Below are 26,865 nucleotides of genomic sequence, written 5' to 3'. Positions count from 1 at the left end.
ATGGCCATTCTCTAACTATGTGTACTTCTAATCCCCTCACCTCTTCACCCATTTCTTTATACCTCTTTCTATCTGGCAACCATCAAAATGCTCTCCATGTCCATAATTCTGTATCTGTTTGCTTAGTTTGATTTTTAGATTCAATTGTTGATAGATATGTATATATTGCCATTTTACTGTTTATAATTTTGATTTTCTTCTTTTTCTTAAATACATCCTTTTAACATTTTATATAATAACAGTTTGGTGATGATGAAGTCCTTTAGTTTTTTCCTGTCTGGGAAGTTCTGTATCTGCCCTTCAATTCTAAATGACAGCTTCGCTGGTTAGAGCTATCTTAGCTGTAGGTCTTTGCTTTTCATGACTTTGAGAATTTCTTGCCAATCCCTTCTAGCCTGCAAGTCTCATTTGAGAAATCAGGTGACAGTCTTATAGGAATTCCCCTGAAGGTAACTAACTTCTTTTCTTTTTTCTTGCTGTCTTTAATATTCATTCTTTATCTTGAACCTTTGGAATTTTAATTATGATATGCCTTGGTGTGGGACTCTTTGTATCCATCTTGTTTGGGACTCTCTGTGCTTCCTGGACTTGTATGTCTATTTCCTTCACAAAATAAGGGAAGTTTTTTTTCATTACTTTTTCAAATAGATTTCCTATTTCTTGCTCTTTTTCTTCTCCTTCTGGCCACCCTATGATGCTAATGTTGGACCTCTTGAAGTTGTCCCAGAGGCTGCTTATACTATCCTCACGTTTTGGTTTCTTTTTCCTTCTTATTGTTCTGATTGGTTGTTTTTTGTTTCCTTATGTTCCAAATCCTTGATTTGATTCTCAGCTTCATCCACTCTACTGTTCTTTTCCTGTGAATTGTCAATTAGTGCATCCTTTGTTTCTGATTGGATCTTTTTGATGCTGCTAAGGTCCTCACTAAGTTTCTTGAGGATCCTTATAAATAGTGCTTTGAACTCTGGCTCTGATAAATTTCTTATCTCTATTTTTTTTCTTTCTCTGGAGCTGTTCTTTCATTTGGGCCGTGTTTCTTTGTCTCATTTTGGCAGACTGCCTGTGTTTGTTTCTATGTATTAGGTAGAGCTGTGATAACTCCTTATCTTGGTAACATGGCCTAATATAGTAGGTGTCCTGCAGGGTCCAGTGTCACAACATCTCCTATCACCCAAGCTGGGTACTTGAGGTGTGCCCTTAGTGTGAGCTGAGGGGCCACACTAAGTGTGAGCTGAGGGCCCTCTCCTCTTATAGTTGAGCCTTGGTTGCTATTGGAAGAGCAATGGGAGGGATTTACCCAGGACAGTCAGATGTAATGATCAGCTGTGACCACTGACCACCAACCTCTTCCCTCCATGGAAGATCAGCTTACAGTATAAGGAAAGCAATTTTATCCCACAATTAAGTTCTTTTGTCACATGACCTTATGATTCCTTTCTTCCCTATCTTTTGTTTTTATAAATTGATGTATATGTTATAGTCATTTGTCTGATCACAGTCCTTTTTAATTTTTTTAACCGTCATCTGAGGACTTTTTTTTCCATTGTTTGTAGAGAGAGAGGAACGAAGAGAGAGAAGCATCAATTGGTTACCTCCCTTATCCACCTGTACCAGGGAATGGACCCAAAACTTAAGTATGTGCCCTGACCAGGGATAGAACCTGCTTTGCTTCAGTTACAGGACAATAGTCCAACCAACTGAGCCACACAGGCCAGGCGACCTTTCGATGACCCTTATACTTACTTGATTAGAATCCCCATTCACATTGTTTTTACCTTTTGAAACAACTTTGCCTTTCCTCCAGCCTTCCACTGAGTCTAAGGGATCTCCCCCCCCCCTTCTGAACAGCTATGCCCATTGTTGCCACTTACCTTTTTGCACTTTGTAAGGCCATTGTATCTTTGATTACTTTAAGAGATAGATGCTTTTAATGAGAGTTTCTTGGCTAATTATTATAAAAGAATAAATAATAATAAATATCCAGTCATAGTTTCTCTGGAAATTTTATTATAAATGCTTTTGTATTTTACAGGTCGCAGGTGGATGGCTTTTACACTCATCATTTTTAGTACTGTTCTAGTGGTCTTTATAATAATAGGTGAGTGGATTAATTCATAAACTTTCTGTGGTTATTTATGGTTAGCAGGCCCAAATATCATCTCTCAAGTTCTATGTGGAATCTCTCAGTTCTAGAGTAATAAATAGGTTTGTAGAGATTTTTCCTTGGTTTCCTATCAGTTCAGCAGGCTTTACCGTCATTTTCTTGACTTTATAGGAGTGCTCGATCTTGGAGTAAAATGATTATAAATTCTCAGACAACAACCAGATAGCAACATCAATAACTATTTTTTTAACTGAGAGTACTTTGTGTAAGTTGAAGAGCTAATATCAAATATGTTACATTTAATGTTTACATTCAATTCTCACATGACTACAAAATAGGTATAATTATGAATACATTTACAAAGAAATAGAGGCCAGAGTGAATAAGTTGCCTCTCACAAATAAATTCCAGAGCCAGAATTGTGATTCTTATGTAACTCCTGATATTTTAACCATCATGCAACACTCCCTCTATAATTATAGTATGCCTTTACTCTCATTTCTTTTGAAGCAAGAGTAAGTAATATTACTAATAGTGGTTATATGAAATATTTGTTTATTTCTATCCTATTTTGATAAAAGAAAAAATAATGGAAGTGATATTTCACAAGAGTTTCCCTGTTGGAGTAGATTTGTAAAAAAGATGTTCATTTTCTTCTGGGTATTATGAATTCATTTTGTGAAAAGAACTCAAAGTTCAATTTTAATTCCCGAGCCAGGGTCTAATAGTCTTCAGTACTTGATTGTCCATATACCTGCTTTGCTTAATTTAGCACTTAAGTTAGCACTCAAAGTAACACTTTATACTCTTGATTTTTGTTTCCTTTGTCATTTGCAAGAGTACTGGATATACTTTTTGCTCAGTCTCCTCAGTCACTGTAGAATCCTAGGGGTTCAATGTTATTGATATTTAAACATCTGCAATTTAAACATTCATAGAGAAAGGTTTCTATAAGGAGTCTTCACATACATTGATTAATTGATTAATTCAATTTTTAAAAGTGTTGAAACACAATATATTTTATTACCCATGTGTGGTAACCTGTATCCACTTCTGCACATCACAAAAATAAATAAATAAATAATCGTTGCAGAGTGTGGAAAGAAGGCTTTGAAATTGGCCCTATATTTGAACATTTACTTGGCTCTTTTTAAAAAGATTTTATTTATTTACTCTTAGAGAGGGGGAAGGGAAGGAAAAAGAGAGGGAGTGAAGCATCACTGTGCAGGAGAAATGTCGGCCAGTCACCTCTAGCCTGTCCCCAACCAGGGACCTGACCCACAAACCAGGCATGTGCTCTGACGGGCTATTGAGCCAGTGACCTTTTGGTTTGCAGGATGATACTCAGTATCCTGAGCCACACTGATCAGAACTCACGTGCTCTTTCTTAGTCTCATTAACTTATTCAAACATTTGGAGATCAGGAACTTTATATTATTCTTATTACTGAGCACCTAACTCAAAACCTAAAATAGTAAATTCTGAAAACAATGTACATATAAATATATTCACTATTATTTCAGCTTCTTTGGCACTAAATTTTGTTGAAGCAGAACAAATGTTTCATTAACTCCTACATTTCAATGGTTTGTTATCATTTATGTGAATTTCACTTTTCTAGTTCAGATATCCTCTCTTGTCTATGACCTTCTCATTTCTTCAAAGTGAAATGAAATCTTCATTTCTTACCTTAATCCTTGAGGCTTAAATTATATTCAGGTCTCTAGGTCTATCCCTTGATTGCTAGATTTTATACATTGTTTTTGGTAGGATGTCAATATAGACCATGAGAGGATAGCAGGCCATTTCTCAAAATGGAAGCCAGGAAATGAGGCTAAAGTATAGACTATTTGGCCACTAAATGTCTTCTTTGCAGACAGAGGAATTGAATTCATTCACCATTGCATGCATGCATCTAAGTTTATAGGCCTTAAACCATGGGAGTAAAAAGTAAAACTGATTCACTAGAATGAATAGAAATGTATTTAAACTTTTTAAAAATTTGATCACTTCTTTCTTTTTTTTTTTCAGTATGCACTACAAAACCTTTTTAAAATCCCCAAACTATAAAATGCTCAGAAAAATGGATTGGAGTAGGATATAAGTGTTTCTATTTTTCTGATGATACCAGAAACTGGACAGCCAGTAAAACATTTTGCAGGTCATAGGGATCGGAACTTGCTCAGATTGATATACCTGAAGATCTGGTAAGGAAGGAAGGAAGTTTTCAATCATTTCAGAGCTTAAGATTGTACAAAAAGAGAATTAAAATGGCAAAAGTTAATACTCAGTTATGTAAGTCAGACAATGTTTTAAGCACTGAAACTATAAAAACTCATGTAATCTTCAACCAATGCCTATGAAACAAGTATTTGAATATCCCTCTTTTAAAGAAGCAAGTGAAGGCAAGTGAAGCACAGAGATGTTATGTAACCTAGTCATTGTCACACAGCCATAGCTTGTTGAACAAGCATTTGAATACAAGGAAGTTAGCTTGTGATGGTATGTCCTTAATCACAATGCATATTGTTCATATAGCTGAAAGTCTTTGTTCAATGTTCTTAGATTATTAAATAGATTGTTTTCAATACCTTCACAATTGCATTATCAACAATAGTCTGGGAAGACTGAAACAAAGATACAGCTGTTAGAATGTAGAAGTAAGAATATGAACAAAATCCATACAATTTGAAGAAAACCAGATAATGAATAGAATAAGTGAAAGAAGGCAAAGAAAGAGGGACTTGGACCACAGGAGTCAAGAAAACTGAGGAAGTCTGTTTGTGAAGAAAAGCTGACTGACAGGTCTGTGGTCCAGTAGTGAGGGTCCCAGAGAGGAGAGACTAAACTCATCACTCATGATCTTCTATTACAATAAATGAGAGTCAGAAATTCGCTTGATGGCTGATTCTAGGAGAAAACACAACAGTGATGGCATTCTTAGTCTGACATTTAGTCAAAGTAGTTTATCACTGAGTTTTGCTATTTTAATACTTACACTTTTAATTAAACCCTTTTCCCCATGAAATCCCACTTCTATGATTTTTTAGAGCAAAGCTGTGCATTAGTCAAAACAAAATATGAGCATTAGTTCTCTGTCACCTTTTAAAACATGCTGTATTAGTTCCTATTAAAAATGCTTAGCTCCTGATTCTGTCAGCCAGACAGATATAATGTCATATTCATTTATTGTCTTTGTCATTCATTCTGTGAATAAAACATACTGCTAGTTTATGCATTAGAACTAGAAGGACAGGAAGTCAAATGTTTTTGTTATCAGTTTCCCAAGGAAGACATTGAAGTTACCTTAAAAGATAATTCAAGTCAGGGCAGCTCAGAGAGTTTAAGAAGTGAAAGAAGAATAAAAATCTTTCAGGCAAAACTAAACTAAACATCTGTGCTGTTTCTTGCCGTAGAAGCATTAGGGCACAGAAATTAGAATGTAAATCATGAAACTAACTGGCTGGGGTGAAAATCATGTTTAGCAGTGTGCTCTAAAATATTAAATAGACCATGCCCTGATTTTTGCGAAAGGAATTTTTGAAGAACCACATGGGAACAATTATGCACTGGATTGGGTTGAGCAGAAAACAAGGAGAGTCTTGGAGATGGACAAATGATACCACATTCAATGATTGGTGAGTTTCAAATATAGTAGGGAAGATTTATTGGTTGTACAAAAACTTAAATCATTTGGGGCTGTGACATGTGCCCTTTGACACATGCCCTAGAAAAGCCCATCTTCCTTCCACCTTGATAAATGGCAGTGAAAATTTCTATTTTATTTTTATTTGTTTCCCATTTTATTTTTGCTTGGTCAGACTCTTGCTAATCCCTCCTCCCCCGTTGCTAATTCAAATTCAACTGTTTTGCAAATCCCAATCCAAAGCACAAGAATTACTTGCACCTTTTCCAAGTACTTGAATTTGTACAAGTCTTTCTTCTTTAAATAGAGACTATGTAGTTGTCTTTAACTTTCCAAACATCTATTAAAAGCAGTATTATTTATTTATAATAAACAAATAATGACTGTTTCTCGAATGAATGAAGGTTTCTTTTTTTTTTAAGAATACATTTTCTCTCTTTTTTTTAAAGATTTTATTTATTTATTTATATTTAGAGGGGAAGGAGAGAGGGAGAGAAACATCAATGTATGGTTGCCTTTAGTGCATCCCCTGCTGGTAGTTGGCCTGCAAGGAACCGGCCTGCAACCCAGGCATGTGCCCTGACTGGGAATTGAACCACGATCCTCTGGTTTGCAGGCCCGCGCTCAATCCACTGAGCTACACCAGCCAGGGCGAATGAAGGTTTCTTGAATGAATGTTTTTTCCTCACTAAAAGCCATTCACCCATGAGAACTGTACTGCTTTCTTTCTGTATACATGTATTCCTGCCTTAGTAATTCATTATGTGCTAGATAAAAATTAAATAAATACTGAAATATGTATGATAGGACAAATTAAGTTTATTACAAAAAAGAGGGGATTTTGGCCATCAACAGAACAAATTAACAAAAACATTATTATAATTAGTCATTTTGGTCTTTATTTCATTGTGTTGTAAAACTATCAAATAAATATAAATCACTAGTTTCAAAAAGGAATTCTGGCTAAAAATAGGCCAGGAAACTGCTATTTATTTATTTAGTTACATTCTTCAATTACGGATTAGATTCAGTATTATTCTGCATTAGTTTTTGATGTCTAGCATACTAGTTAGACAATATGTACTTTACTGAGCAGCCCCACCCACTTGACCCTGTACACAGTTACCACAATATTAATAACAATCGACTATGTTCTCTATGCTATAATTTACATCTCTGTAACAATTGTTACTACCAAATTGTATTTCAATCCTTTCACCTTTTTCCCACAGACCCAAAACCCCCTCCCCTCTTTCAACCATCAGTCTGTTTTCTGTATCTGTAAGTCTGAGGACACTACTTTTCAAAAAAATTCCAGAGATCTTTGAATTTTGCAATTCTAGATAAATAAATAGATAGACAGACAGATAGATAGATAGAAGCAACTATAAGTAAATGTAGATAAATTTAAAGATATATTTATGTCATTGATTTATTTCTGTCTATTTATATCAATCTTTCTTTCTATTGTTCTAAATAAGTTTACAGATTACACTAATAATAGACATCTACATTCAGTCTTACATTCCTGTAACATACTGGATGTTTTTGTGTAGTATATGACAATATGAGTATGGAACTAGGGTTTTATCCAAAACATTTCAAATCAGTCTATTCTTTATTTTTTATTACAGCTGGAAGTAGATTCAAAATGGATTTTGATTTTTCTTTCTTAGGTTTGAAATCAGTGGGAATGGATATTTTGCTTTTCTGAATGCTGATGGAGTCTACAGTTCCAGGGGATTTGTTGACATGAAGTGGATTTGCAGCAAACCTAGATTTTAATAGAGGAAAAAACTGGGATTCGTCACCAAACCCACCCAGTCGGGGCTCCCAATGCTCATGGCCATACAGGCAAAACTCTGGAGACAGAGTTCAGTGGAGAGAAAAAGGAATATTTTTTAACAACCATACAATTTAAAATAAAGGTGACTTCTGCTCAAGAAGGCAGCATAGGCAGACATGGCGCAGCTCTTCACAAAACCACATCAAAATTACAACTAAAATGTAGAATAACCATCACTCAGGAGCATCCAAAATCAAACCGAATGGTAGTATAACCACAAAAGCAAGTTGAATGTAAATATTACAACTACAGAATTAAAGAAACCACATCTATCCAGACTGGGAGGAGTGCAGACATGGAATGGGCTGGTCCCACACCCACGTGTATAAAAATTCAGAGCGGATATCTCAGGAACGAGGAGTCCCAGACCCAAACCAGACCCCTCGACCCAAGATTCCAGTGCCAGGAGGATAAGTCCCCAGTCTAGCTGCAACCCAGTGCGGATTGAGTCCATGGAGGAGGCTGCTGGATCCCCAAGCAGTTCCTCTTAAAGAATCCATATAGACTCATGCCCACTCAGACTCATGCCCTCTGGGCTCCAGCACCACAGTAGCAGCCTACAAGGCAAGAAGAGGACATTGTCCCTTTTCTAAACTCTCCCCCAACAGAGTTGGGAAGTTGGTGTTATATCTGAGACTCCATCAACCTGTTTAACTCTGTTTCACTGACTTTGGTGATCCCCAGAGGCTCTGCCACACCCAGTTTACAGGCCCTCCCAAGCTGCTATTGCATAAGAATGGCTGGTTTGGGCTCTTAAATCCTATGAAACCAGCAACAGCAGGCTTCAGTGAGCCCTAGCAGCAGCCAGATTAGATTTACAGGTTGGCTTCCCATGGGAATCTCTAAACCCAGCACAAGCAGCAACCATCTCAGATTCCTTTACAGCTCAGGCAAGGTGGGCCCAGGCAAAACACAGGTGTGGGCTGACCTTGGCCTGTATCACCCCAGAAAATCCCAGGGTCAGTGCACCCAGTAGATAGCTACAGACCAAGTCGGAGCACCATCACCCTGCCCCTCCACAGCTGATCTTCCATGGAGGGCAGAGGTTGGTGGTCAGTGGTCACAGCCAGTCCTTGCTGTGATTTTATCCAGACTGGCCTGGATAAATCCTTCCCATTGATTTGTAAAAGCAACCAAAGCTTCACTACAAGAAGGTGTACTCAGCCCACACTAAGGGCACACCTCAAGTACCCAGCTTGGCTGATAGGAGAGGCGGTTCCACTGGACTCTACAGGACTCTTACTATATTAGGCCATACTACCAAGATAGGGAGTCAAAGAAGCTCTACCTAATATGTAGGAACAAACACAGGGAGGCTGCCAAAACCAGGAGACAAAGAAAAGAAAACAAATACCATATGATCTCACCTTTAACAGGAACCTAATCAACAAAACAAACAAGCAAGCAAAATATAACCAAAGACATTGAAATAGAGAACAGGCTGACAGTGACCAGAGGGGAGAGGGGAGGGGTTTATAGGGAGACAGGGTGAAGGGCTTTCAGGAACAACTATAAAGGACACATGAACAATAACCAGGGTGGGGTGGAATCAGGGGAGGGAGGTGGGGAGGGTTGGGATGGTGAGGAGGGGTGAAGGGAAAGGGAGAAAGCTGTACTCGAACAACAGTAAAAAAATATTGAAAAAAAATAATGAATCACATATGCAGCAGCCAGAAGTTGAAATTTTAGTATTTTATTCATTCCCTGGAATAAAAACTTTATGACAGCAGGAGCTGTGGGCATAAGGTTCACTGTGTCTTGAAGGCCTAGAGAGAGGAAGGCACAGAAGTGCTCAATAGTGCTCATTGAAGCAGATGGAATTTTCTATTCATTTGTTGAAGATAAATTTACTGAACTATTAAAAAGTAAAAATATTTGTGTAGAATACAAAGATAAAAAGATACAGAAGTTAACCTTAAGGAATTTTTAGTTTATTGGAGGAGCTAAGTATGATAATACAAAGTAGAAATGAAAGGCAGTATTAGGTATTGGTTTTGTATTTTAAAAATCAGTTAAAAAGCATTTCCATACCAACTTAATGCCTCACAAAACACTCTGCATGTACTGCATGCTAAATAAATGTGAAGGATTATTATAGTTAAAATAAATAAATAAAATTTCTGGTAGCATTTAATGTTGAGGGGTCTTTGAGAATTGTATACTTCGGTTATGCAGTATTAATGGAGGTTGAACTGACGATATTGTTCCTAGAAAATAGAAAATATACCTTAAATAATAATATATACATATGTAAAATAAAACTAATTCCATGCTAAGTTTATGTCTAAAAAAAGGAAGTGCACAGAGGTAGTTACAAAATAGCCATGGAGATGTAAAGTACAGTATAGGAAATGGAGAAGCCAAAGAATTTATATGCATGACCCATGGACATGAACAATGTTGGGGGGATTGTCTGAGGGAGTACGGGGTGGTGAGTGGAAGGGAGCAAAGGGGGTAAAATCAGGACCACTGTAATATTATAATAAAATATAATTTAATAACTAAAATAAAAATATTTAAATTAAAATAAAGGCAAGTATCTGCCCCAAATCTATTCCATTGTAAAAAAATATCCGAAGAAAAATGACCCTGCCACCTTCTGCCAGTCCAGAGTGGTCCTAGGCCACGCCCAGAATTCCCTTTCTCTTTAAACGTAACATCCCTGGGATAAGGCAGGTGGCTGAAGCATACTGGTCACGGTCTGCTCCCAGTATCCCTTGGAGTCTGGGCATGCTCTGCCTTCTTTGGCTTCTGCCCATCCGTCCAGCCCTTGCTCCCTATCTCTTCTGTGCCATCCCACCAGTGCAGCTGTGCTCCTAGCTAGGCAACATCCAGGCCTGGATGGGGCAACACCCAGGCTAGGCAACATCTGCCACTGCAGCAGACGTGCTGTGGCTCCGTTGTACAGGCCACAGGTCTGGTGCCAGCCACGTGACCTAATGGTTTCCAAGACTAGCCAGGGCGCAAAGCACAGACCAGCTAAGCACCTTCCCACACATCTGTGTGGTGTGTCTGAGGCCCTGCCCAGGGAGTCAGAATTTGGCACCAGCAAGTTCAGAAACAACTTACTCTTGCTAACACATTAAGATCCCAAGAACTGACTCTGTATCATGAGTTCACTTGTACCCACTCTGGGACAGCCAGTCCTAGGCTCAATCTTTGATCCTATCACCAAGAACTCAAGTTCTATCTAAACAAAATTTGCTTTTCTTCTAACTCAGACAGGTTTTTAACTTTTTTCCTGCATAAGTCAAGAGCCTGAAGGTCCCAGACTGTGCTAAGGCTGGGCCAACTCAGCTCAGAACTGGTCTGGTGACAAAAAGAACTAAAAATTGTTGAATGAATGCATGAATGATTATAAGCAAAGCCTCATTAGTTTAAAAAACAAAATTACCCTTTATGAACACAAGTCGAAAATTTTATTAAACAAGACCAAAGTAATAAACAATTAGATACCCTATGACTGCATTGATAGTTATAAAAAGCAAATTTACATGTATCTGTATTGATAGGTCAGCCAAGACTTAGAGCTTAAAAGCTAGAGAAATACGAAGCACTGTGCTCCACATGTGTAAATATTATAAAATACTAACCATAGTAACTTTAACTTTATCCTAAAAACAAGGGAAAATCCACCAGGAAGAAACCTAAGTCTATAAATAGCAATCACTAATAAATAATTAGAATTATACATTAAAATGACAAAGCTTAGACTATGGAGCATAAACTAGAATAACATCAAAAGTGACCAAACAATAGGTTTTTGTAAGCATTTAATTTTATAAGTAAGGATGGGAAATAGGATGGGCTGGGCTTATGACATACTCCTGGGTGTGTCATAAAATTCAAATTCTGCAGAGCATTTGAAAAATTATATTAAATCTGTGTTTGTTACATTAACTTGGGTTTACTTTCCTTCCTAAATAACCATAATCATGAGGACAAGAAGGAGTCTGAGTGTAAGTGTAGAGGTAGATACTAATCAGGGGGGAGAATCTGGAGAAAAAGGGAGTACCTAACTTACAGAGCCAACACACTCACACATGAATCTTTTTATATCTTTACCTAAGGCTTAATTCCTTAATTGCATGTGAAATTTTCTGATAAATGATAAAAGGAGAGTTTTATGAGCCCCACCCATCATTGCTTTTACTTGGCATTTTGTGTGACTGCAAATGACTTGGTAATCCTGGCAAATGTCAGCATGGAATCACGTACAGACATTCTGCATCTGTGCATCATGTTGTAACTGAGAAAACTTGCGAATGATCATTTTTATTTTTTTTATTTTTAAAGATTTTATTTGTTTATTCATCTTTAGAGGGAAAGGAGAGAGGGAGAGAAACATCAATGTATGGTTGCCTTTCGTGCATCCCCTGCTGGGAACTGGCCTGCAGGGAGCCTGCCTGCAACCCAGGCATGTGCCCTGACTGGCAATCGAACCTCGATCCTCTGGTTCGCAGGCCTGTGCTCAATCCACTGAGCTACACCAGTCAGGGCTGCAAATGATCATTTTTAGACACCATTGTATATTACAGGTCAATAAATTAAATTTTGGTTCATAATATAGGTTTATTTTTATCACTGGTTCATGCTTACTAGTTAATGTTAATTGCTTAGTAATTTAGACTAACTCATCCTTTTTCTCCCTTTGATTCACAGTTACTAGGATATAAATTTCTGATGATGAAGAATAAAATACATGCAACTTCTTGAAGTTAAATAACTACCCTACCTATATAGCAGCTGCAAACTGCTGCATTTATTTTAAAATATGAATGTGTTTTGAATAAATGAGAGGAAAATAAGAAATTTTACTTTTTATAGAATTTTAGTTAGAAAACAGAGTAGGACATTTCTCAATATTAAAAATAAATTTTATTAAAGGAAAATAAATTGTATAATCATATCAAAACGAAGATCATATATTATTTTATTATATTTTTAAAGAATTCTGGAGCCTCCAAACCCCTGCTGGGCGAGTAAGTTACTGGCTGTTGTTGTGAGAGCACATTTTTTCAGCTTACCAATGCTTCCATTGCCAATGGGAATAAGAACAAAATTGGCTGCTTTTCTGGGAGCTAATTAGACTTAAATTTCCAAACCAGTGGCAGAATAAATAAATTACATGTGCCTTTGTGCATGCCATTTCCTCTGTCTGCAAAGCCTTTCATCCTCTCCACTTCCCGTGGAGCTCCTGACACCGCAGCTTAATTTCCCCAGGTGGAAGTCATCAGTCAGTTCCTCTCCTGAAATCCTACAGTATTTTGTCCCTACCATCTACTATTGTAGCTTCATGATCATATACTACTTTAAATAGGCATCTTGTGCTTACAACATCTGATTACTTTTATTACCAGTTGAAAGTTTGATTTCTTTTTGATAAAAATTGAAAATAATCGACTTGAGGTGAAGGCCCAGCATAAAGAAAAAGAATAGCATATTTGTATCTATTTGCCTGGTTTATTACCTTGCGGAACGCTGATAAAGAGAACCAAGGAATAAGACTCATAGGAATAGACAGGGTTAGAAAAAGATTCAATTTAATTATTTTTAGACATTCAAACAATAGGGAACTATGTCTTCTTGTTTAAAAGTAAATTATGGTATTTTTCATTTGAAGTCATTTCTTTGTAAAATATTAGAAAATTTTATAGTTGAGTTAAAAATATAAATTTGTATTCCTCTAAAAAAATGGATAGTCGATGTTAACATCCATACATACTCATTTCTTCCACTTTCTTATTTAACTGCCTGGATTTTCTGTTATTGTTCAGACAACATCTGGCAAATGACTTAATAGTGGAGTCACATTCTTCAGAACGCACTCCATTTCCTGTTGTGACAGCCCAGCTCATGCTATCAGTTGGTCCGATTATCAAAAAGCTAGGAGATAAAGGGCAAACTGTAGAGAATTTGCCTTTTAATAATAGTTGCATTTATTAAAGTTTTCTACAGCCAAACTTGTATAGGTAACTCCTCAGCAGCCAAAATGTTTCAGAGGTTTTCAAATGGATGCTTTCATTGTTGCCAATGATTGTAGTTGGTCACTCTTGATTTGCTTGCCCTCCAAGCCCTCCCCCCACCCTCACACCTACCCGAATGTCTCTCTTATTTGAGTAACATCAATACAGAGCTTCAAACTTGAAGACTAGAAGCATCCCTGCCTCTTTCCTTCCCAATTAACTCTTGCCTTCCGGAGGTCAGCAAGTCCTGGGGATTCTATCCCCAGGTAAGTTCTCCAATTCATTCACTTCCAGCTCATGCAACTGGTACCTCCCCCTTATCTCTGGTCATTGTCTTCTAACTAAACTTCAGTTTCCACTTTGCTTTTCATATGTTAATTTTCCACATAGCAGCATAAATAATTTTCTTTAAAAGGTAATTAGATGTTAAATTGAAAGTTTTGGTAGAGACTGCACCGTGAAAATAACTTATACCAAAGATAATTACAAAGCAGTAATCTAGGAAAAAATTTCTTTTTAAAGTTAAAGTAAAAACTATGAAGTTGACAACTTCCTTATTTAACTTTTATGGTGTGATAGGGTTAGGAAAATGTGTGGACAGAATATTTTATGAGAAACCTATTTTCTTAACTATTGTGTTAGTTACAAATTATTGTTTAAAATATAATCAAACACTATTGTAGCCATCTGAACATCATTTTTATGAAATATGAAATAATTAATTAAAATCTTTAAAAAGTGATGTGTTGCCCTAACAATGTCTTGATTTCAAAATTTAAAAAAAGAGCCTACATATTTCTTCTTAATTTTTTCGAAGACTACCATCAAAATAGGTCCAAAAATTGAAGAGTACTTCATGCTTTAGTTTTATATTCATGAAAAAAAATGGATAATAGAGGTATAAATATCCAGACTGACATGAATGGCCACATCTTGACCTTTGCTCTAACTTGCCAGGCCTTTGGGGGCTCTAATACTGTGATGTGTAAAGCAAACGAGAGCACAGAGGAGAACGGGAAAATGTACATAACACTTAGGAATTTTAAAGCACTCTTCCTCCTATTACGTTATATTGTTCCCACAAGAACATTGTGAGGAGAGTTTTATTCTTCTTTTCATACAAACAAATTGATATCAACAAGTTTCGGAGAATTTTGTAAGGGCAAAGTTTTAAATTCATACTTCCTGATATCAGCTCGAGAGATATTTTACATATTCTGGGTGCTTTTATTTGTTAGTGAATTTTATTTTCGCACTTAATACATAGAAAAGATTTGCTTCAAATTATTTAAATAAGGTTCAAGTCAGATTAAAAAAGATTTTTTAATCTGTTTTTGACAATGATTTCCAAATGCCATAATGAATACTTTCTAACCCCATTCTCAACATTACTGAATGTTAAGAAAGGAGGAAGAAGAGAGAGAGAGAGAGAGAGAGAAGTAGGAGAAGAAAAAGAAAGGCAGAAACAAAAGAGAGATAATTTTAAAAAGAAGAGACAAGATGGAAGAAAGTTTACAAAAAACCTTGGAAAACAAGGCAGCTTAATTAAAAATATTTTTTAAATAAATAAAAAAGCATCATCATACCATTCCTCTCCCTCAAAAAACTACTTACTTTTTTTGTTCCACAAAAGTGTGTTCATTTATCCACATCCATTGCTTTCTTGGGGGCACAATGTATAGTCCAATCCAACTAGGCTGTCCAGGTTTTAAACTCTTCTGTATGAATTCCTGCAGAAGGAACAGTTCATTCATTTATTCAAAAACATGTCGATGCCTTCTACAGAGTAAGGCACTGTGCCTGGCATTAATGAAGAAAAAAATAATTATTTCTTTCCTAAATAATAGGCTTCTTATCATAAAAAATAGTAATTATATTACAGCTAATGAATGTTCAAATTGATGACTATAAACTACCCACACATATTAGAACTGCACCTAGCAACTCCTCCTGGAGCACTTAGACCCTGTGTTTGATTCCTCACCAGCTCTCTCAAAGTGTGAATCACTGGCAAATGTGCCTGGAGCTTCAGGCAATCACGTTGACTCTCCAGGTTCTAGAAGAAGTTGAAAACTTGTACCACTTCCTTTGGTTCAATAGCCAGTCATTTTGGCACATTTAATTATCTCCTAAAAGAAAATGCAAGACAAAGTTAATGAAATGCTACAAAGTTAATATACTTTGTACCAGGACAAGAGCTGTCAATTCTAAATAGTTATAATTTTGCAAAAACATAATTTAAACACTTAGGATAACTGGATTCTAATTTCAGCTGTACAAGTACATAGCTAAAAAGTATAAAATAACCTCAAACTACTTCACAATTTAAATTTGAGGAGAGCTATTTATTTACTACTATTAGTGAGAAGGAATCATTTGGACCAAATGATTCCATTAGGTGGTATTGATATACAGGTGAATAAAGTATAGTTGGGAACTGCAAAATACATTGAAAATAGTCCAAATTATCAGTGTAAGATGTTAAAACACCAAACATGATTCAAAATGTGAACACCAATTGTCCAAAAATCTATGAGTTAACTTAGTTTCAAATGTTATCTTCTACAAGAAGGGATATTATGGGGATGAGGATTGAGAAAATATTTACCCAGACTTTGTATCAATTCCTGTCTAAAGTGTTTTGCATAATAATAACAACAAACTCATATAACCATTATTGTGGGTTTCTAAGCACCTAACATATATTTAGTTTTTNCAGATTATCAGTGTAAGATGTTAAAACACCAAACATGATTCAAAATGTGAACACCAATTGTCCAAAAATCTATGAGTTAACTTAGTTTCAAATGTTATCTTCTACAAGAAGGGATATTATGGGGATGAGGATTGGGAAAATATTTACCCAGACTTTGTATCAATTCCTGTCTAAAGTGTTTTGCATAATAATAACAACAAACTCATATAGCCATTATTGTGGGTTTCTAAGCACCTAACATATATTTAGTTTTTAAAATAACTTTATAAAAATAATGGAAAATGTTAAATGACATGAAGTAAATGTAAATAGAAAAAATCCAGAATATAAGATATTATACAAAACCATGACCCATTTTTTCTAATAAATGGCAAAGAAAAAATAAATGAAGTAAAGGGGATCTAATGATTAAGGGATTCAAGGGACATCGAGACATTTTAATAGAATACAATTGTGTTCTTTTTTCTGATTCCAATTCTAACGAATCAAAATAAATAAATAAATAAAGGACATTTTAATGGTGACTAGATAATAGAAATATTAAGAAGTTACTGACAATTTTGTTAGGCATTGTGGTAGACAGCATTCTGAAATGGCTCCCATGATTCCTGCCCCTGGTGTACATGGTCTGTGTAATTCCCTCCATGAATGTGAGTCAGGCCTGCGAACATTATGGGATATTACTTCCATGGTTAAGTTTTATTATACTGCAAGGTGAAGGGATTTTGAAGACAAAAAAAAAGAGTCCCCAGTCAGTTAATTTTGAGTTCATGAAAAGAGATATTACCACAGGAGGGCATGACTTAGCAGGTACAAGACCTTATAAAGGAGACTGGGCCTTCCTTGAAGAGAGAGAGAAGCCCTATTGGCTCTGAAGAATTAAACTTCCATGTCTTCAAAGTCTATATGAGAGTACAGATGGCAAGAAAATGCAGGAGCTGAGAGCAGCCCTGGGTGAAAGCCAGCAATAAAGCAATGACCTCAGTCCTACAACCACAAGTAACTGTATTGTACCAACAACAATATAAGAACAATGATGCCTCAGAACAATGATGCCTCAGTTCCCTTCCAAGTAGGCACCTTGGAACCTCACCCAGTTCTCCCAGCGTCTCTTCCACTCCTCAAAACCCTCTGCAAAGTCCGTTGTTGTAGTCATCATCAGCTGCCCCACTGTATTTTCCTGAGTCTCATCAGTGGTTTGAAAGTCTCATCAGTGGTTTGCAGGAAGAACCTCTGCTCCAGAAATGTGTGTGGTCTGGCAAACACCTAAACTACATGCCATGAGACCCTGAACAGGAGACCTAGTTAATCCGTGCTCATGCTCCCAACCCATGGAGGTTGAGTACTAAATAACTTTTGCTTTGAACTGGTAAACGTGTGGTAATTTGTTGCACATCAAGAGAAAACTAGCACAGGAGCTATAATGATGTTGTGATTGTATTAAGCACAGAAAGCCTTTACCTGTAAGATTCACGTACTGAAATATTTAAATATTAAATGGCATGATATCTGGTAATTGCTTTAATATAATCTAGTCTGGCAGTTTGTTAATGAAAGAGATACAAATGAAATGATACTGATTATGTACAAACAATTTTTATTCCTTTTCAGTTACAGTTGTCTGGCCTTTTTCTTCATTGCTCACCCCACCCCTTCCCCCTCCACTCCCACAGTCAATCCCCCCCATTGTGTGCATCCATGAGTCCTCTTTTCATGTTCCTTTGCTTTGATGCTCTTTGAAAATACCTAGTTTTACTTCTAGTTTTCATAATAAAAATCTAAGAATATATAAAATAAAATCTTCTAAAGTAAGTGTTACTATCACCCCCAATTTACAGATGAGAAATTAAGTCACATATTGAATAATTTTCTCAAAATCATACAACAGATAAATATCAGATCTAAAATTCCAACACAGTTGTTTGTCTCCATAGACCATCTGATCAACTTAATGCATCATACTATATTACTTGGAAATAGAAGAGAGAGAGAGAGAGAAACTTATTGCAAAGAATTGGCTCTCATGAAGAGCAGGTTGGCAGGCTGGAGACCCAGGGAAGAGCTGATGTTGGAGCTGGAGTCTGGGGCGTGGAGGCCGAATTCCCTCTTCCTTTGCAGAATCTCAGTATTTTTTCTCTTAAGCTTTTCAGTGGATTGAATGAGGCCCACTCACATTATGGAAGATAATCTGCTCTCCTTAAATCTACTCGTTTAAATGCTAATCTCATCTAAAAAGTACTTTCGCAGTAACATCTAGATTAGTTAAGTGTTTGATCAAATATCTGGGTACCATGTATGGCCTAGCCAAGTTGACACAAGGAGATCTGTCCAGAAGTATTCAACCATATAATATGAAAAACAGAGACAATTACTGAAGAAGATACAAGATATGAAACACTGTACAAAGAACAATGATGCCTCAGTTCCCTTCCAAGTAGGCACCTTGGAACCTCACCCAGTTCTCCCAGCGTCTCTTCCACTCCTCAAAACCCTCTGCAAAGTCCGTTGTTGTAGTCATCATCAGCTGCCCCACTGTATTTTCCTGAGTCTCATCAGTGGTTTGAAATCTCCTCTTTTCCAAAGGTGATTTTAGTTTGGGGAAAAGTCCGAAGTTACAGGGTGCCAAACCTGGGGTGTAGTGGTGCTGAGTCACCTGGGAGACTTGATGTTTCACCACAAACTCTGCTCAAGATGTGATGCATGAGTGGGTGCGTTGTCATGATCAAGCTGCCAATCACCCATTTCCCATAGCTGCAGCTGTTTTGGTCATGTTGAAATTCTAAACCAATGAAGGACACTAAGGTAGTGCTCCTTATTAATTGTTTAGCCCAGAGGGGTGTACGTATGGTGGACAACACCTTCCCAATCAAAGAACACACTTAATACGGTCTTGGTCTTGCTGCAAATTTGCCCTGCCTTCTTTAGGCATGGAGAACCAGGCAACTTCCACTGGGATGAGATCACAGCCATAGACCCAGGATTCATCTCTGGTTATAAGCTCCTTGAGGAAATCTGTTTCATTGGCAGCAGTTTGACTCAAGTCATTAACAACTCAGCACAATGTTCCTTCTGCTCTCATAGCAGAAGCTACAGAACAAATTTTACCACAACACACTTCATACCAAGATCCTTGGTCAAAATCTCGGACACAGTAGTTTTGGGAATCCCCAGATCAGCTTCCAATTCTCCCACTGTCAAGTCACTGAACTTTGTTGATTACAGCTGGTTCACATTCGACATTCTCAGGTGTTCTGCTTGTTGCAGGCTTTCAAGATGTGGATCACTTTCAACAGATTCTGGACCATCTTTGAAGTGTTTGTGCTACACTTTTATTTGTGCTGCATTCATTGCCTCAACCCCAAAAGTGTTCTGAATCATCAAAATCATTTCTGCGGAGGAATGTTAAGTTTAACACAAAATATGATGCAGATCCATTGCTCTACTTGCTCAGTCATTTTGTTAATCAGCTTAACAATAACCCACAACCTTCGGACCAACTTCTACTTGCTCAGCCATTTTGAATGGGAGTACACATGCTCACTCAGTGGCATCTACCACCCCCACTGACTAGTACAGTGAAGCATTCATTCCATGTGCATTCCAACCCACTCTCCTTGGCTACATCAATGGCTTGCAAACTGTTCTCATTATATTAACAATGGCTGGGCTTTTTCTGAACAGAAGAAAGGCGTGCAGAAAGCAACTTGACTTTGGGGAAAACTATATCTAAAATAAGAAATATTATAGAAAAAACACCTTGAGCTGATTTTAAGATACAAATACAAATATTATATCACAGAGGAATAACATGAGATCATTAGTATCTGTCAATAATCCAACAGAATTTCTTTACCAAGTAAGTTGCTAATAGCATGTGAAACTCTCAGAGAAGGTAAAAAAAAAAACATAGTTTCTAAAAAGTCAAAAGTTTGGAATAAAATACAAAAGAATATAGAACTGTATTATTAGGTCTGCAAGAAAAATTGCAAAGGGTAGAAAATATCAGTAGACACATAGAATATGAACCCCAGAATACAATTATCAAAAACAAAATTTAATTTTACAAAACAATTCACATATAAAGCTAAAAACCACTCTGTGTGTCAATAATTGTATTAACCTGGCACAGAATTTTAAGCACTAAATGAAAATATGTTTACTGAATAAAATGAATAAAGTATTTGTTTAAAAGATTTTTCATATGATCTTTCATTTGAGTCTTGATCTAAAATAATGCCTGAGAATGCCATGAGGGAAAGTTTCATTTAATGGATCTATTAGTCAATTCATTCTGTAATTCAGTTGGTGAAACTTCGTGCACGCCAGAAACTGTGATAAGCACAAGGAAGAAAATAAATATAATTCCTGTCCTCAAAGAATTTACTCTCTAATTTATGGCTTAACAGTTACAATGTCATGAGCTTTGTATGCAAAATCAGATGAGAGCATTAAAAATATGAGAATGTATTAAATTAGTAGTTGGGAGTTCAAAACAAATTCCAGTTCAATATTGTCAGATAACCCTATTTTCAATAATTATATGAGTAAATAAGTAATAAAATGAAAGAAGTGAAAAATATTTGAGCTGAACATCTTAGTTGCTCCCTAAGGCCCTCCCAAGTGGTGGTCACATTGCATTCCAAAGTGTCTCTTGAATTAGGTGCTTTAGTTTTTTGCATTTCGATTATTTCACGGTCAAGTTACAAACAAGTTCAATTTTCAATCCATTTTACGTTAGGCCACATATAATTTCAAGTTCAAAGAAACAAAAAGAAGAATACAAAAGTAAGTCATTTTAAAATTAGGTCCAGTAAATAGTAAAGAAACAAGAATGACTGAAGTGGGAGAAAATAGCAGGGTGACCTAATAAGAGAGACAACTTAGGACATAGGATAGAACAAGCGCTTTTTTGAGAATTGAAAACAGAAACATAGGTTATGAGGTAGGCGTAGAGCACAGTTTAACTATCAGACAAGAAGTCAGGAAAGAGGACACTTTCCTTTGTTGATCAAAATATGGTGATGCTATACATGCATGAGAAAGCAAGATTGGCAGTGTGAGTGGGTTATAGAGTAGGATATCGATAAGAGAAAGTAGACAAGACAGAAACCTTTTTACAGCTTGCAAAATCATAAGGTCTTGGAAAATGGGTATCAGAATAGAAAAAATCAAATCTTTAAAAAATTATAAGAAAAAGACACTTAAAATCAGATACTAAACATACAGAAGGAAAACATATCCCAGGGACAAAGAGAAATAGAAAATACTGACTTTCTGACATGCAAAGAAGAAAGAGAAGGAAACCAAGGCTTCTGTGAAAGTTAAGCCAATCTTACCCACTAACTACTGCAGATGACTCAATTCCTCACTCCAGTAATGTGTTCTCAGGCATGCTGCCTCATTTAGTCTTGCCAGCTACCTTGTGAAATAAAGATTTCTTCCTCTTACAGATAAGATTGCTCTGGCATAAATAAGTTAAGTGGCTTACCCAGCACTGTTCATTATGTAGAAAAATGAGGATCGAAATGGTAATGTTTTGACTCCATGCCCATTTTCCTTTCCATTTAAATATATGCTGCCCTGGCTGGGTAGCTAAGTTGGTTATAACATCATCAGGATATACCAAAGTTGTGGGCTTGATCTTCAGTCAGGGCGCATACAAGAACCAATGAATGAATGCATAAGTAAGTGGAACAACAAATTGATGTTTCTCTCTCTCTCTCTAAAAATCAATCAATAAAAAAATTAAATATATTCTACCTCAAAGTTAGAAAACTCTTTGAATTCTTTTCAAAAAGATTCCAGAAAACCTTGAAGTAAGAAAAACAAATTACACAGTCACTTTCCCTCATGAAGAACACAGTCCCAGAGTCCAGAATCTTTTATTTAGGCTGAAGAAGAAGTTGAAAAGAAGAGAACATCTGAACTCCAAGCAAGACTTAAATCCTTAGAAAAGTACCAGTACAAATGATCAATATAATTTGGTGGGTTTCTGAGAAATTTTATCTATTCTTATTCTTAGTGCTCCCAGCTTAAGAATATTGTCACCTATTTATGGTAAAAAGAATCTTTTCTTATCTTCTCTCCAGAAAAAAAGTACTGTTAGATAACAACCAAACTTATTTTTCTTTAAATTCTAAAAGTGGTATGTGAGCTCTATGTAAGATTGACTTATATTTTGTCAGCATAAAGATGAATATTTTCATAAATGGATTATTTTAGGAGTGAAATGTTCTTCCCTTTTTGAAAGCAGCTGTTTGCAAAAACCAGGAACACCACACTTGGTTGGTTACTTGCCGAAAAACCTCAGCCTTTTATATCTGTAATAAGCATTGAGTAAAAAATCTTCACCATAAGGATTTCACCCATGTATTTACAATTAAATCCTTTAGTCTAAAGCACTTAAGAATTTACTCATAGGCATAGATCCTAAGGAAACAAGTGAACAAGTATGCAAATATAAATATGCAGTTATTTAAAATAGTGAAAAATTTGAAAAAAGCATGTGTCCAATAAGAAAAGAAAGTTGTCAATAAATTTAGAACATCTACAGCAGTATTTTTTCACTGATATGTCCCCTAGAGCAAGGGACATAAAGGAAACAATAAACAAATGGGATTTCATCAAAATAAAAAGCTTCTGCACGGTTAAAGAAAACAGTATTAAAATAAAAAGAAAACCAACCATATGGGAAAACATATTTGCCAATGATACCTAAGACAAGGGTTTAATCTCCAAAATACATAAAGAACTCACATGACTCCACTCTAAGAAGACAAGCAACCTAATTAAAAAATGGACAGAGGACTTGAATAGACACTTCTCCAAGGAGGACATTCAGAGGGTCCAGAGACATGAAAAGATGCTCAGTATTGTTAGCCATCAGAGGGATGCAAATTAGAACCACAATGAAATACCACTTCACACCAGTCAGAATGGCCATCATAAACAAAGCAATAAACAAGTGTTGGAGAGGTTGTGGAGAAAAGGGAACCCTAGTGCACTGTTGGTGGGATTGCAGACTGGTACAACCACCATGGAAAACAGTATGGAGTTTCCTCAGAAAACTAGAAATGGATCTACCTTTTGACCTGGCAATTCCACTGCTAGGATTATATCCTAAGAACCCTGAAACACCAATCCAAAAGAACTTATACACTCCAATGTTCATAGCAGCACAATTTACAATAGCCAAGCGTTGGAAGCAGCCTAAGTGCCCATCAGTAAATGAATGGATCAAAAAACTGGTACATTTACACAATGAAATTCTATGCATCAGAAAGATAGAAGGAGCTCCTACCTTTTGCAACAGCATGGATGGAACTGGAAAGCATTATGCTAAGTGAAATAAACCAGGCAGTGAAAGACAAATACCATACGATCTCACCTATAAGTGGAACCTAATCAACAAAACAAACAAGCAAGCAAAATATAACCAAAGACACTGAAATTGAGAGCAGAGTGACGGTGAGCAGCAGGGAGAGGGGAGGGAATTTTGGAGAAAAGGGTGACGGGTTTGCAGGAACAATTATAGAGGACACATGGACAATAGCAGGGTGGGGTGGAGGTGGGAGGGAGGTGGGGAGGGCTGGGGGTTTGGGCTGGGGTGGTGGGAAAAGTCAGAAAACTGTACTTGAACAATTTTTTTAAATATGAAAAAAATTTAGAGTATCTATTCAATGGAATACTATGTAGTTGTTGAAAATAATGTCACTTTCTATGTACTAACTTGGAAAATTCATGTGATTTTATACATGAGAAAAGCAGAATACAGAATATTATAATATGATTATATTTTACTAATATCTGCAAATATTTATCTTTGTACAAATGTACATACTAAAAGTTCTGAAGTTATCAAACAAAAACTGAGTTTACTTTATTAACAACTGACCTATACTCTATCTTTTATTTTTATATTAAAAGTAAAAGAGTATCTTTTTAAAAACAGCTTCTGGCTCACTGATTACTTTAATTTATTTATCTATTCCAATATTTACTGAACGCCAAGGAGATGCTAGTCTCTGGGCTAGGTGGTATAAGTTCATAGATGAACAAGACACCATAAACAAGGAAATCAACAACTACAACAATGTGACACCGGTTTTGACTATAGTGTATATGGATACTTGGAGAGCATGAATAAGCGTATCATAACTAAATATAAAGGGCGTCAGAAAAGCCCTGTCCTGGGCTAAATCTGATTTCACTCATAGATAAAACTAGTGCAAAGGCTTAGAGGCATGTGAAAATATGACATACTTGGAAATTTGGAAGTAGCATGAATAAAATAGAAGTTATCTAAAAGTGTGGGGAAATTTATATTTGGAAGTTAGAAAGAAAGGACAAGCAATGAGTCCTGGCTTTGTATAGAAGATAACGTGAATTTAATAAAAGAGTTTAGATAGAAAAGTAGAGTTACTTCTGGTCACAATGGCAGCATAGGCAGACATGGCTCACCTCTTCACACAACCACATCAAAATTACAACTAAAATATAAAACAACCGGCACTTCTGCCAAGATGGAGGCATAGGTGGAAACACTGTGCCTTCTCCCACAACCAAGTTTGAATACAACAAAGGTTTGGAGAAACAAAGACACAACCAAAGGACAGAAAATTGAATTATACGGAAGTCCGACTACATCTAACCGTTCAACGGGGACGGTAAGAGGGGCGGAGCCAGCAGCGAGCAGGGTCGGGCAGGACAGGGCCCCCGACCCAGGCGCGCAGGCAGACGGGAGCCAGTTGGGGTGCGGGGCAGACCGCGGGTGCATGTTTGCGCACAGTGAGACAGACCACGCAGGCCCCAGGGGGCGAGGGCTGATGGCGGTGGCACACTCGAGTGCAGTGGGACGAAATGCGTGGGCCCGGTGAGGGCAGCAACTGCGGCACCAGTGAGGGCCGTGGCGGCAGGTGGTGGACAGGACGCCATAGTCCCTCTTTGACCCCGCCCCCACATACAGCGTCACAACCCAGCGACTTAGTTGCCCTGCAATACCAGTGAGAGCCATTGTCCCTCTTTGACCCCGCCCCCACATACAACGTCACAACCCAGCGACTTAGTTGCCCTGCAATACCAGTGAGAGCCATTGTCCCTCTTTGACCCCGCCCCCACATACAACGTCACAACCCAGCGACTTAGTTGCCCTGCAATACCAGTGAGAGCCATTGTCCCTCTTTGACCCCGCCCCCACATACAACGTCACAACCCAGCGACTTAGTTGCCCTGTTCTAGTGAACACTTTAGGGCTCTGATCCTGCTATGGAACAGGCACGAACAACCCGAAAGATGGCACAAGAAGAACTCAAAGTCCCAGAGCCAATAACTCTAAGCGACCGAGAAATTGCCAGCCTCTCAGAAGCACAATTCAGGACACTATTTATCAGGATGCTCACAGAACTGGTAGATTATAGTCACAAATTAGAGGAACAAAGTCACAAATTAGAGGAACATATGAAGGCTAAACTAATTGAAATGAAGGGAGATGCACAGGAAACCAATAGTGATGGAAAGGAAACTGGGACTCAAATCAATGGAATGGACCAGAAGGAAGAACAAAACATCCCACCAGAAAGGAATGAAGAAATGAGAATTCAAAAAAATGAGGAGAGGCTTAGGAACCTCCAGGACATCTTTAAACGTTCCAACATCCGAATTATAGGGGTACCAGAAGGGGGAAAGAAACAGCCACGAGTGGAAAACGTATTTGAACAAATAATAAAGGAGAACTTCCCCAGTCTGGCAAAGGAAATAGACTTCCAGGAAATCCAGGAAGCTCAGAGAGTGCCAAAGAAGTTGGACCCAAGAAGGAACACACCAAGGCACATCATAATTACATTAGCCAAGACCAAAATGAAGGAGAGAATCCTAGAAGCAGCAAGGGATAAGGGGACAGTCACCTACAAAGGAGTACCCATCAGACTGTCAGCGGATTTCTCAAAAGAGACCTTACAGGCAAGAAGGGGCTGGAAAGAAGTATTCCAAGTCATGAAATCCAAAGACCTACAGCCAAGATTGCTTTATCCAGCAAAACTTTCATTTAGAATGGAAGGACAGATAAAGTGCTTCTCAGATAAGGTCAAGTTCAAGGAGTTCATCATCACCAAGCCCTTATTATATGAAATGCTAAAGGGACTTATATAAGAAAAAGAAGATGAAAAATATGAACAGTGAAAGGACAGCAAACACACAGTTATTAACAACCACACCTAAAACAAAAGCAAACCAAGAGGACAGCTAGATCAGGAGTGGAACCATAGAAATGAAGAACACATGGAGGGTTAGAAACAGGGGGGTGGGAGGGGGAAAAGGAGGGAGAAGGCACAGAAAATAGCATAGATGGTAGGCAGAAAATAGATAGGGGGGAGGGCGAGAATAGTGGGGGAAATATAGAATCCAAAGAACTTGAGACACGTGGTTATAAACTAAGGGGGGCAGAATGGTGGGGGAGGGAGGGTGTGGGTGGAGGGGATTGAAGGGGGGGAATAGAACAACTGTAATGGTATAATCAATAAAATAGATTAAAAAATATATATATAAAACAACCATCACACAGAGCTGTCAAAAATAGAGTTGAATGGAAGT

The 26,865-nt window shown here is 37.2% G+C and overlaps 1 long non-coding RNA gene and 1 pseudogene across 1 annotated transcript; one reads left to right on the top strand and one right to left on the bottom strand.

The window, feature by feature from the left end:
* The first annotated feature begins 1,567 nt into the window (after positions 1-1,567).
* On the top strand, positions 1,568-7,672 carry LOC119002512 (uncharacterized). Its single transcript, XR_005069754.1, has 5 exons — positions 1,568-1,634; positions 2,033-2,098; positions 4,136-4,311; positions 5,639-5,742; positions 7,427-7,672. It is a non-coding gene; the product is annotated as an uncharacterized LOC119002512 (long non-coding RNA).
* Positions 7,673-13,304: 5,632 nt separating this feature from the next.
* Positions 13,305-15,681, bottom strand: LOC119002426 (killer cell lectin-like receptor subfamily F member 2; annotated as a pseudogene).
* Positions 15,682-26,865: the final 11,184 nt, after the last annotated feature.

Source organism: Sturnira hondurensis, unplaced genomic scaffold, assembly GCF_014824575.4.
Source record: "Sturnira hondurensis isolate 20B ecotype Veracruz unplaced genomic scaffold, ASM1482457v3 Scaffold0017436, whole genome shotgun sequence".
NCBI classification, from domain to species: Eukaryota; Metazoa; Chordata; class Mammalia; order Chiroptera; family Phyllostomidae; genus Sturnira; species Sturnira hondurensis.
The sequence above is the reverse complement of the archived record's forward strand: the minus strand, read 5'-3'. Positions and strand labels throughout refer to the sequence as shown.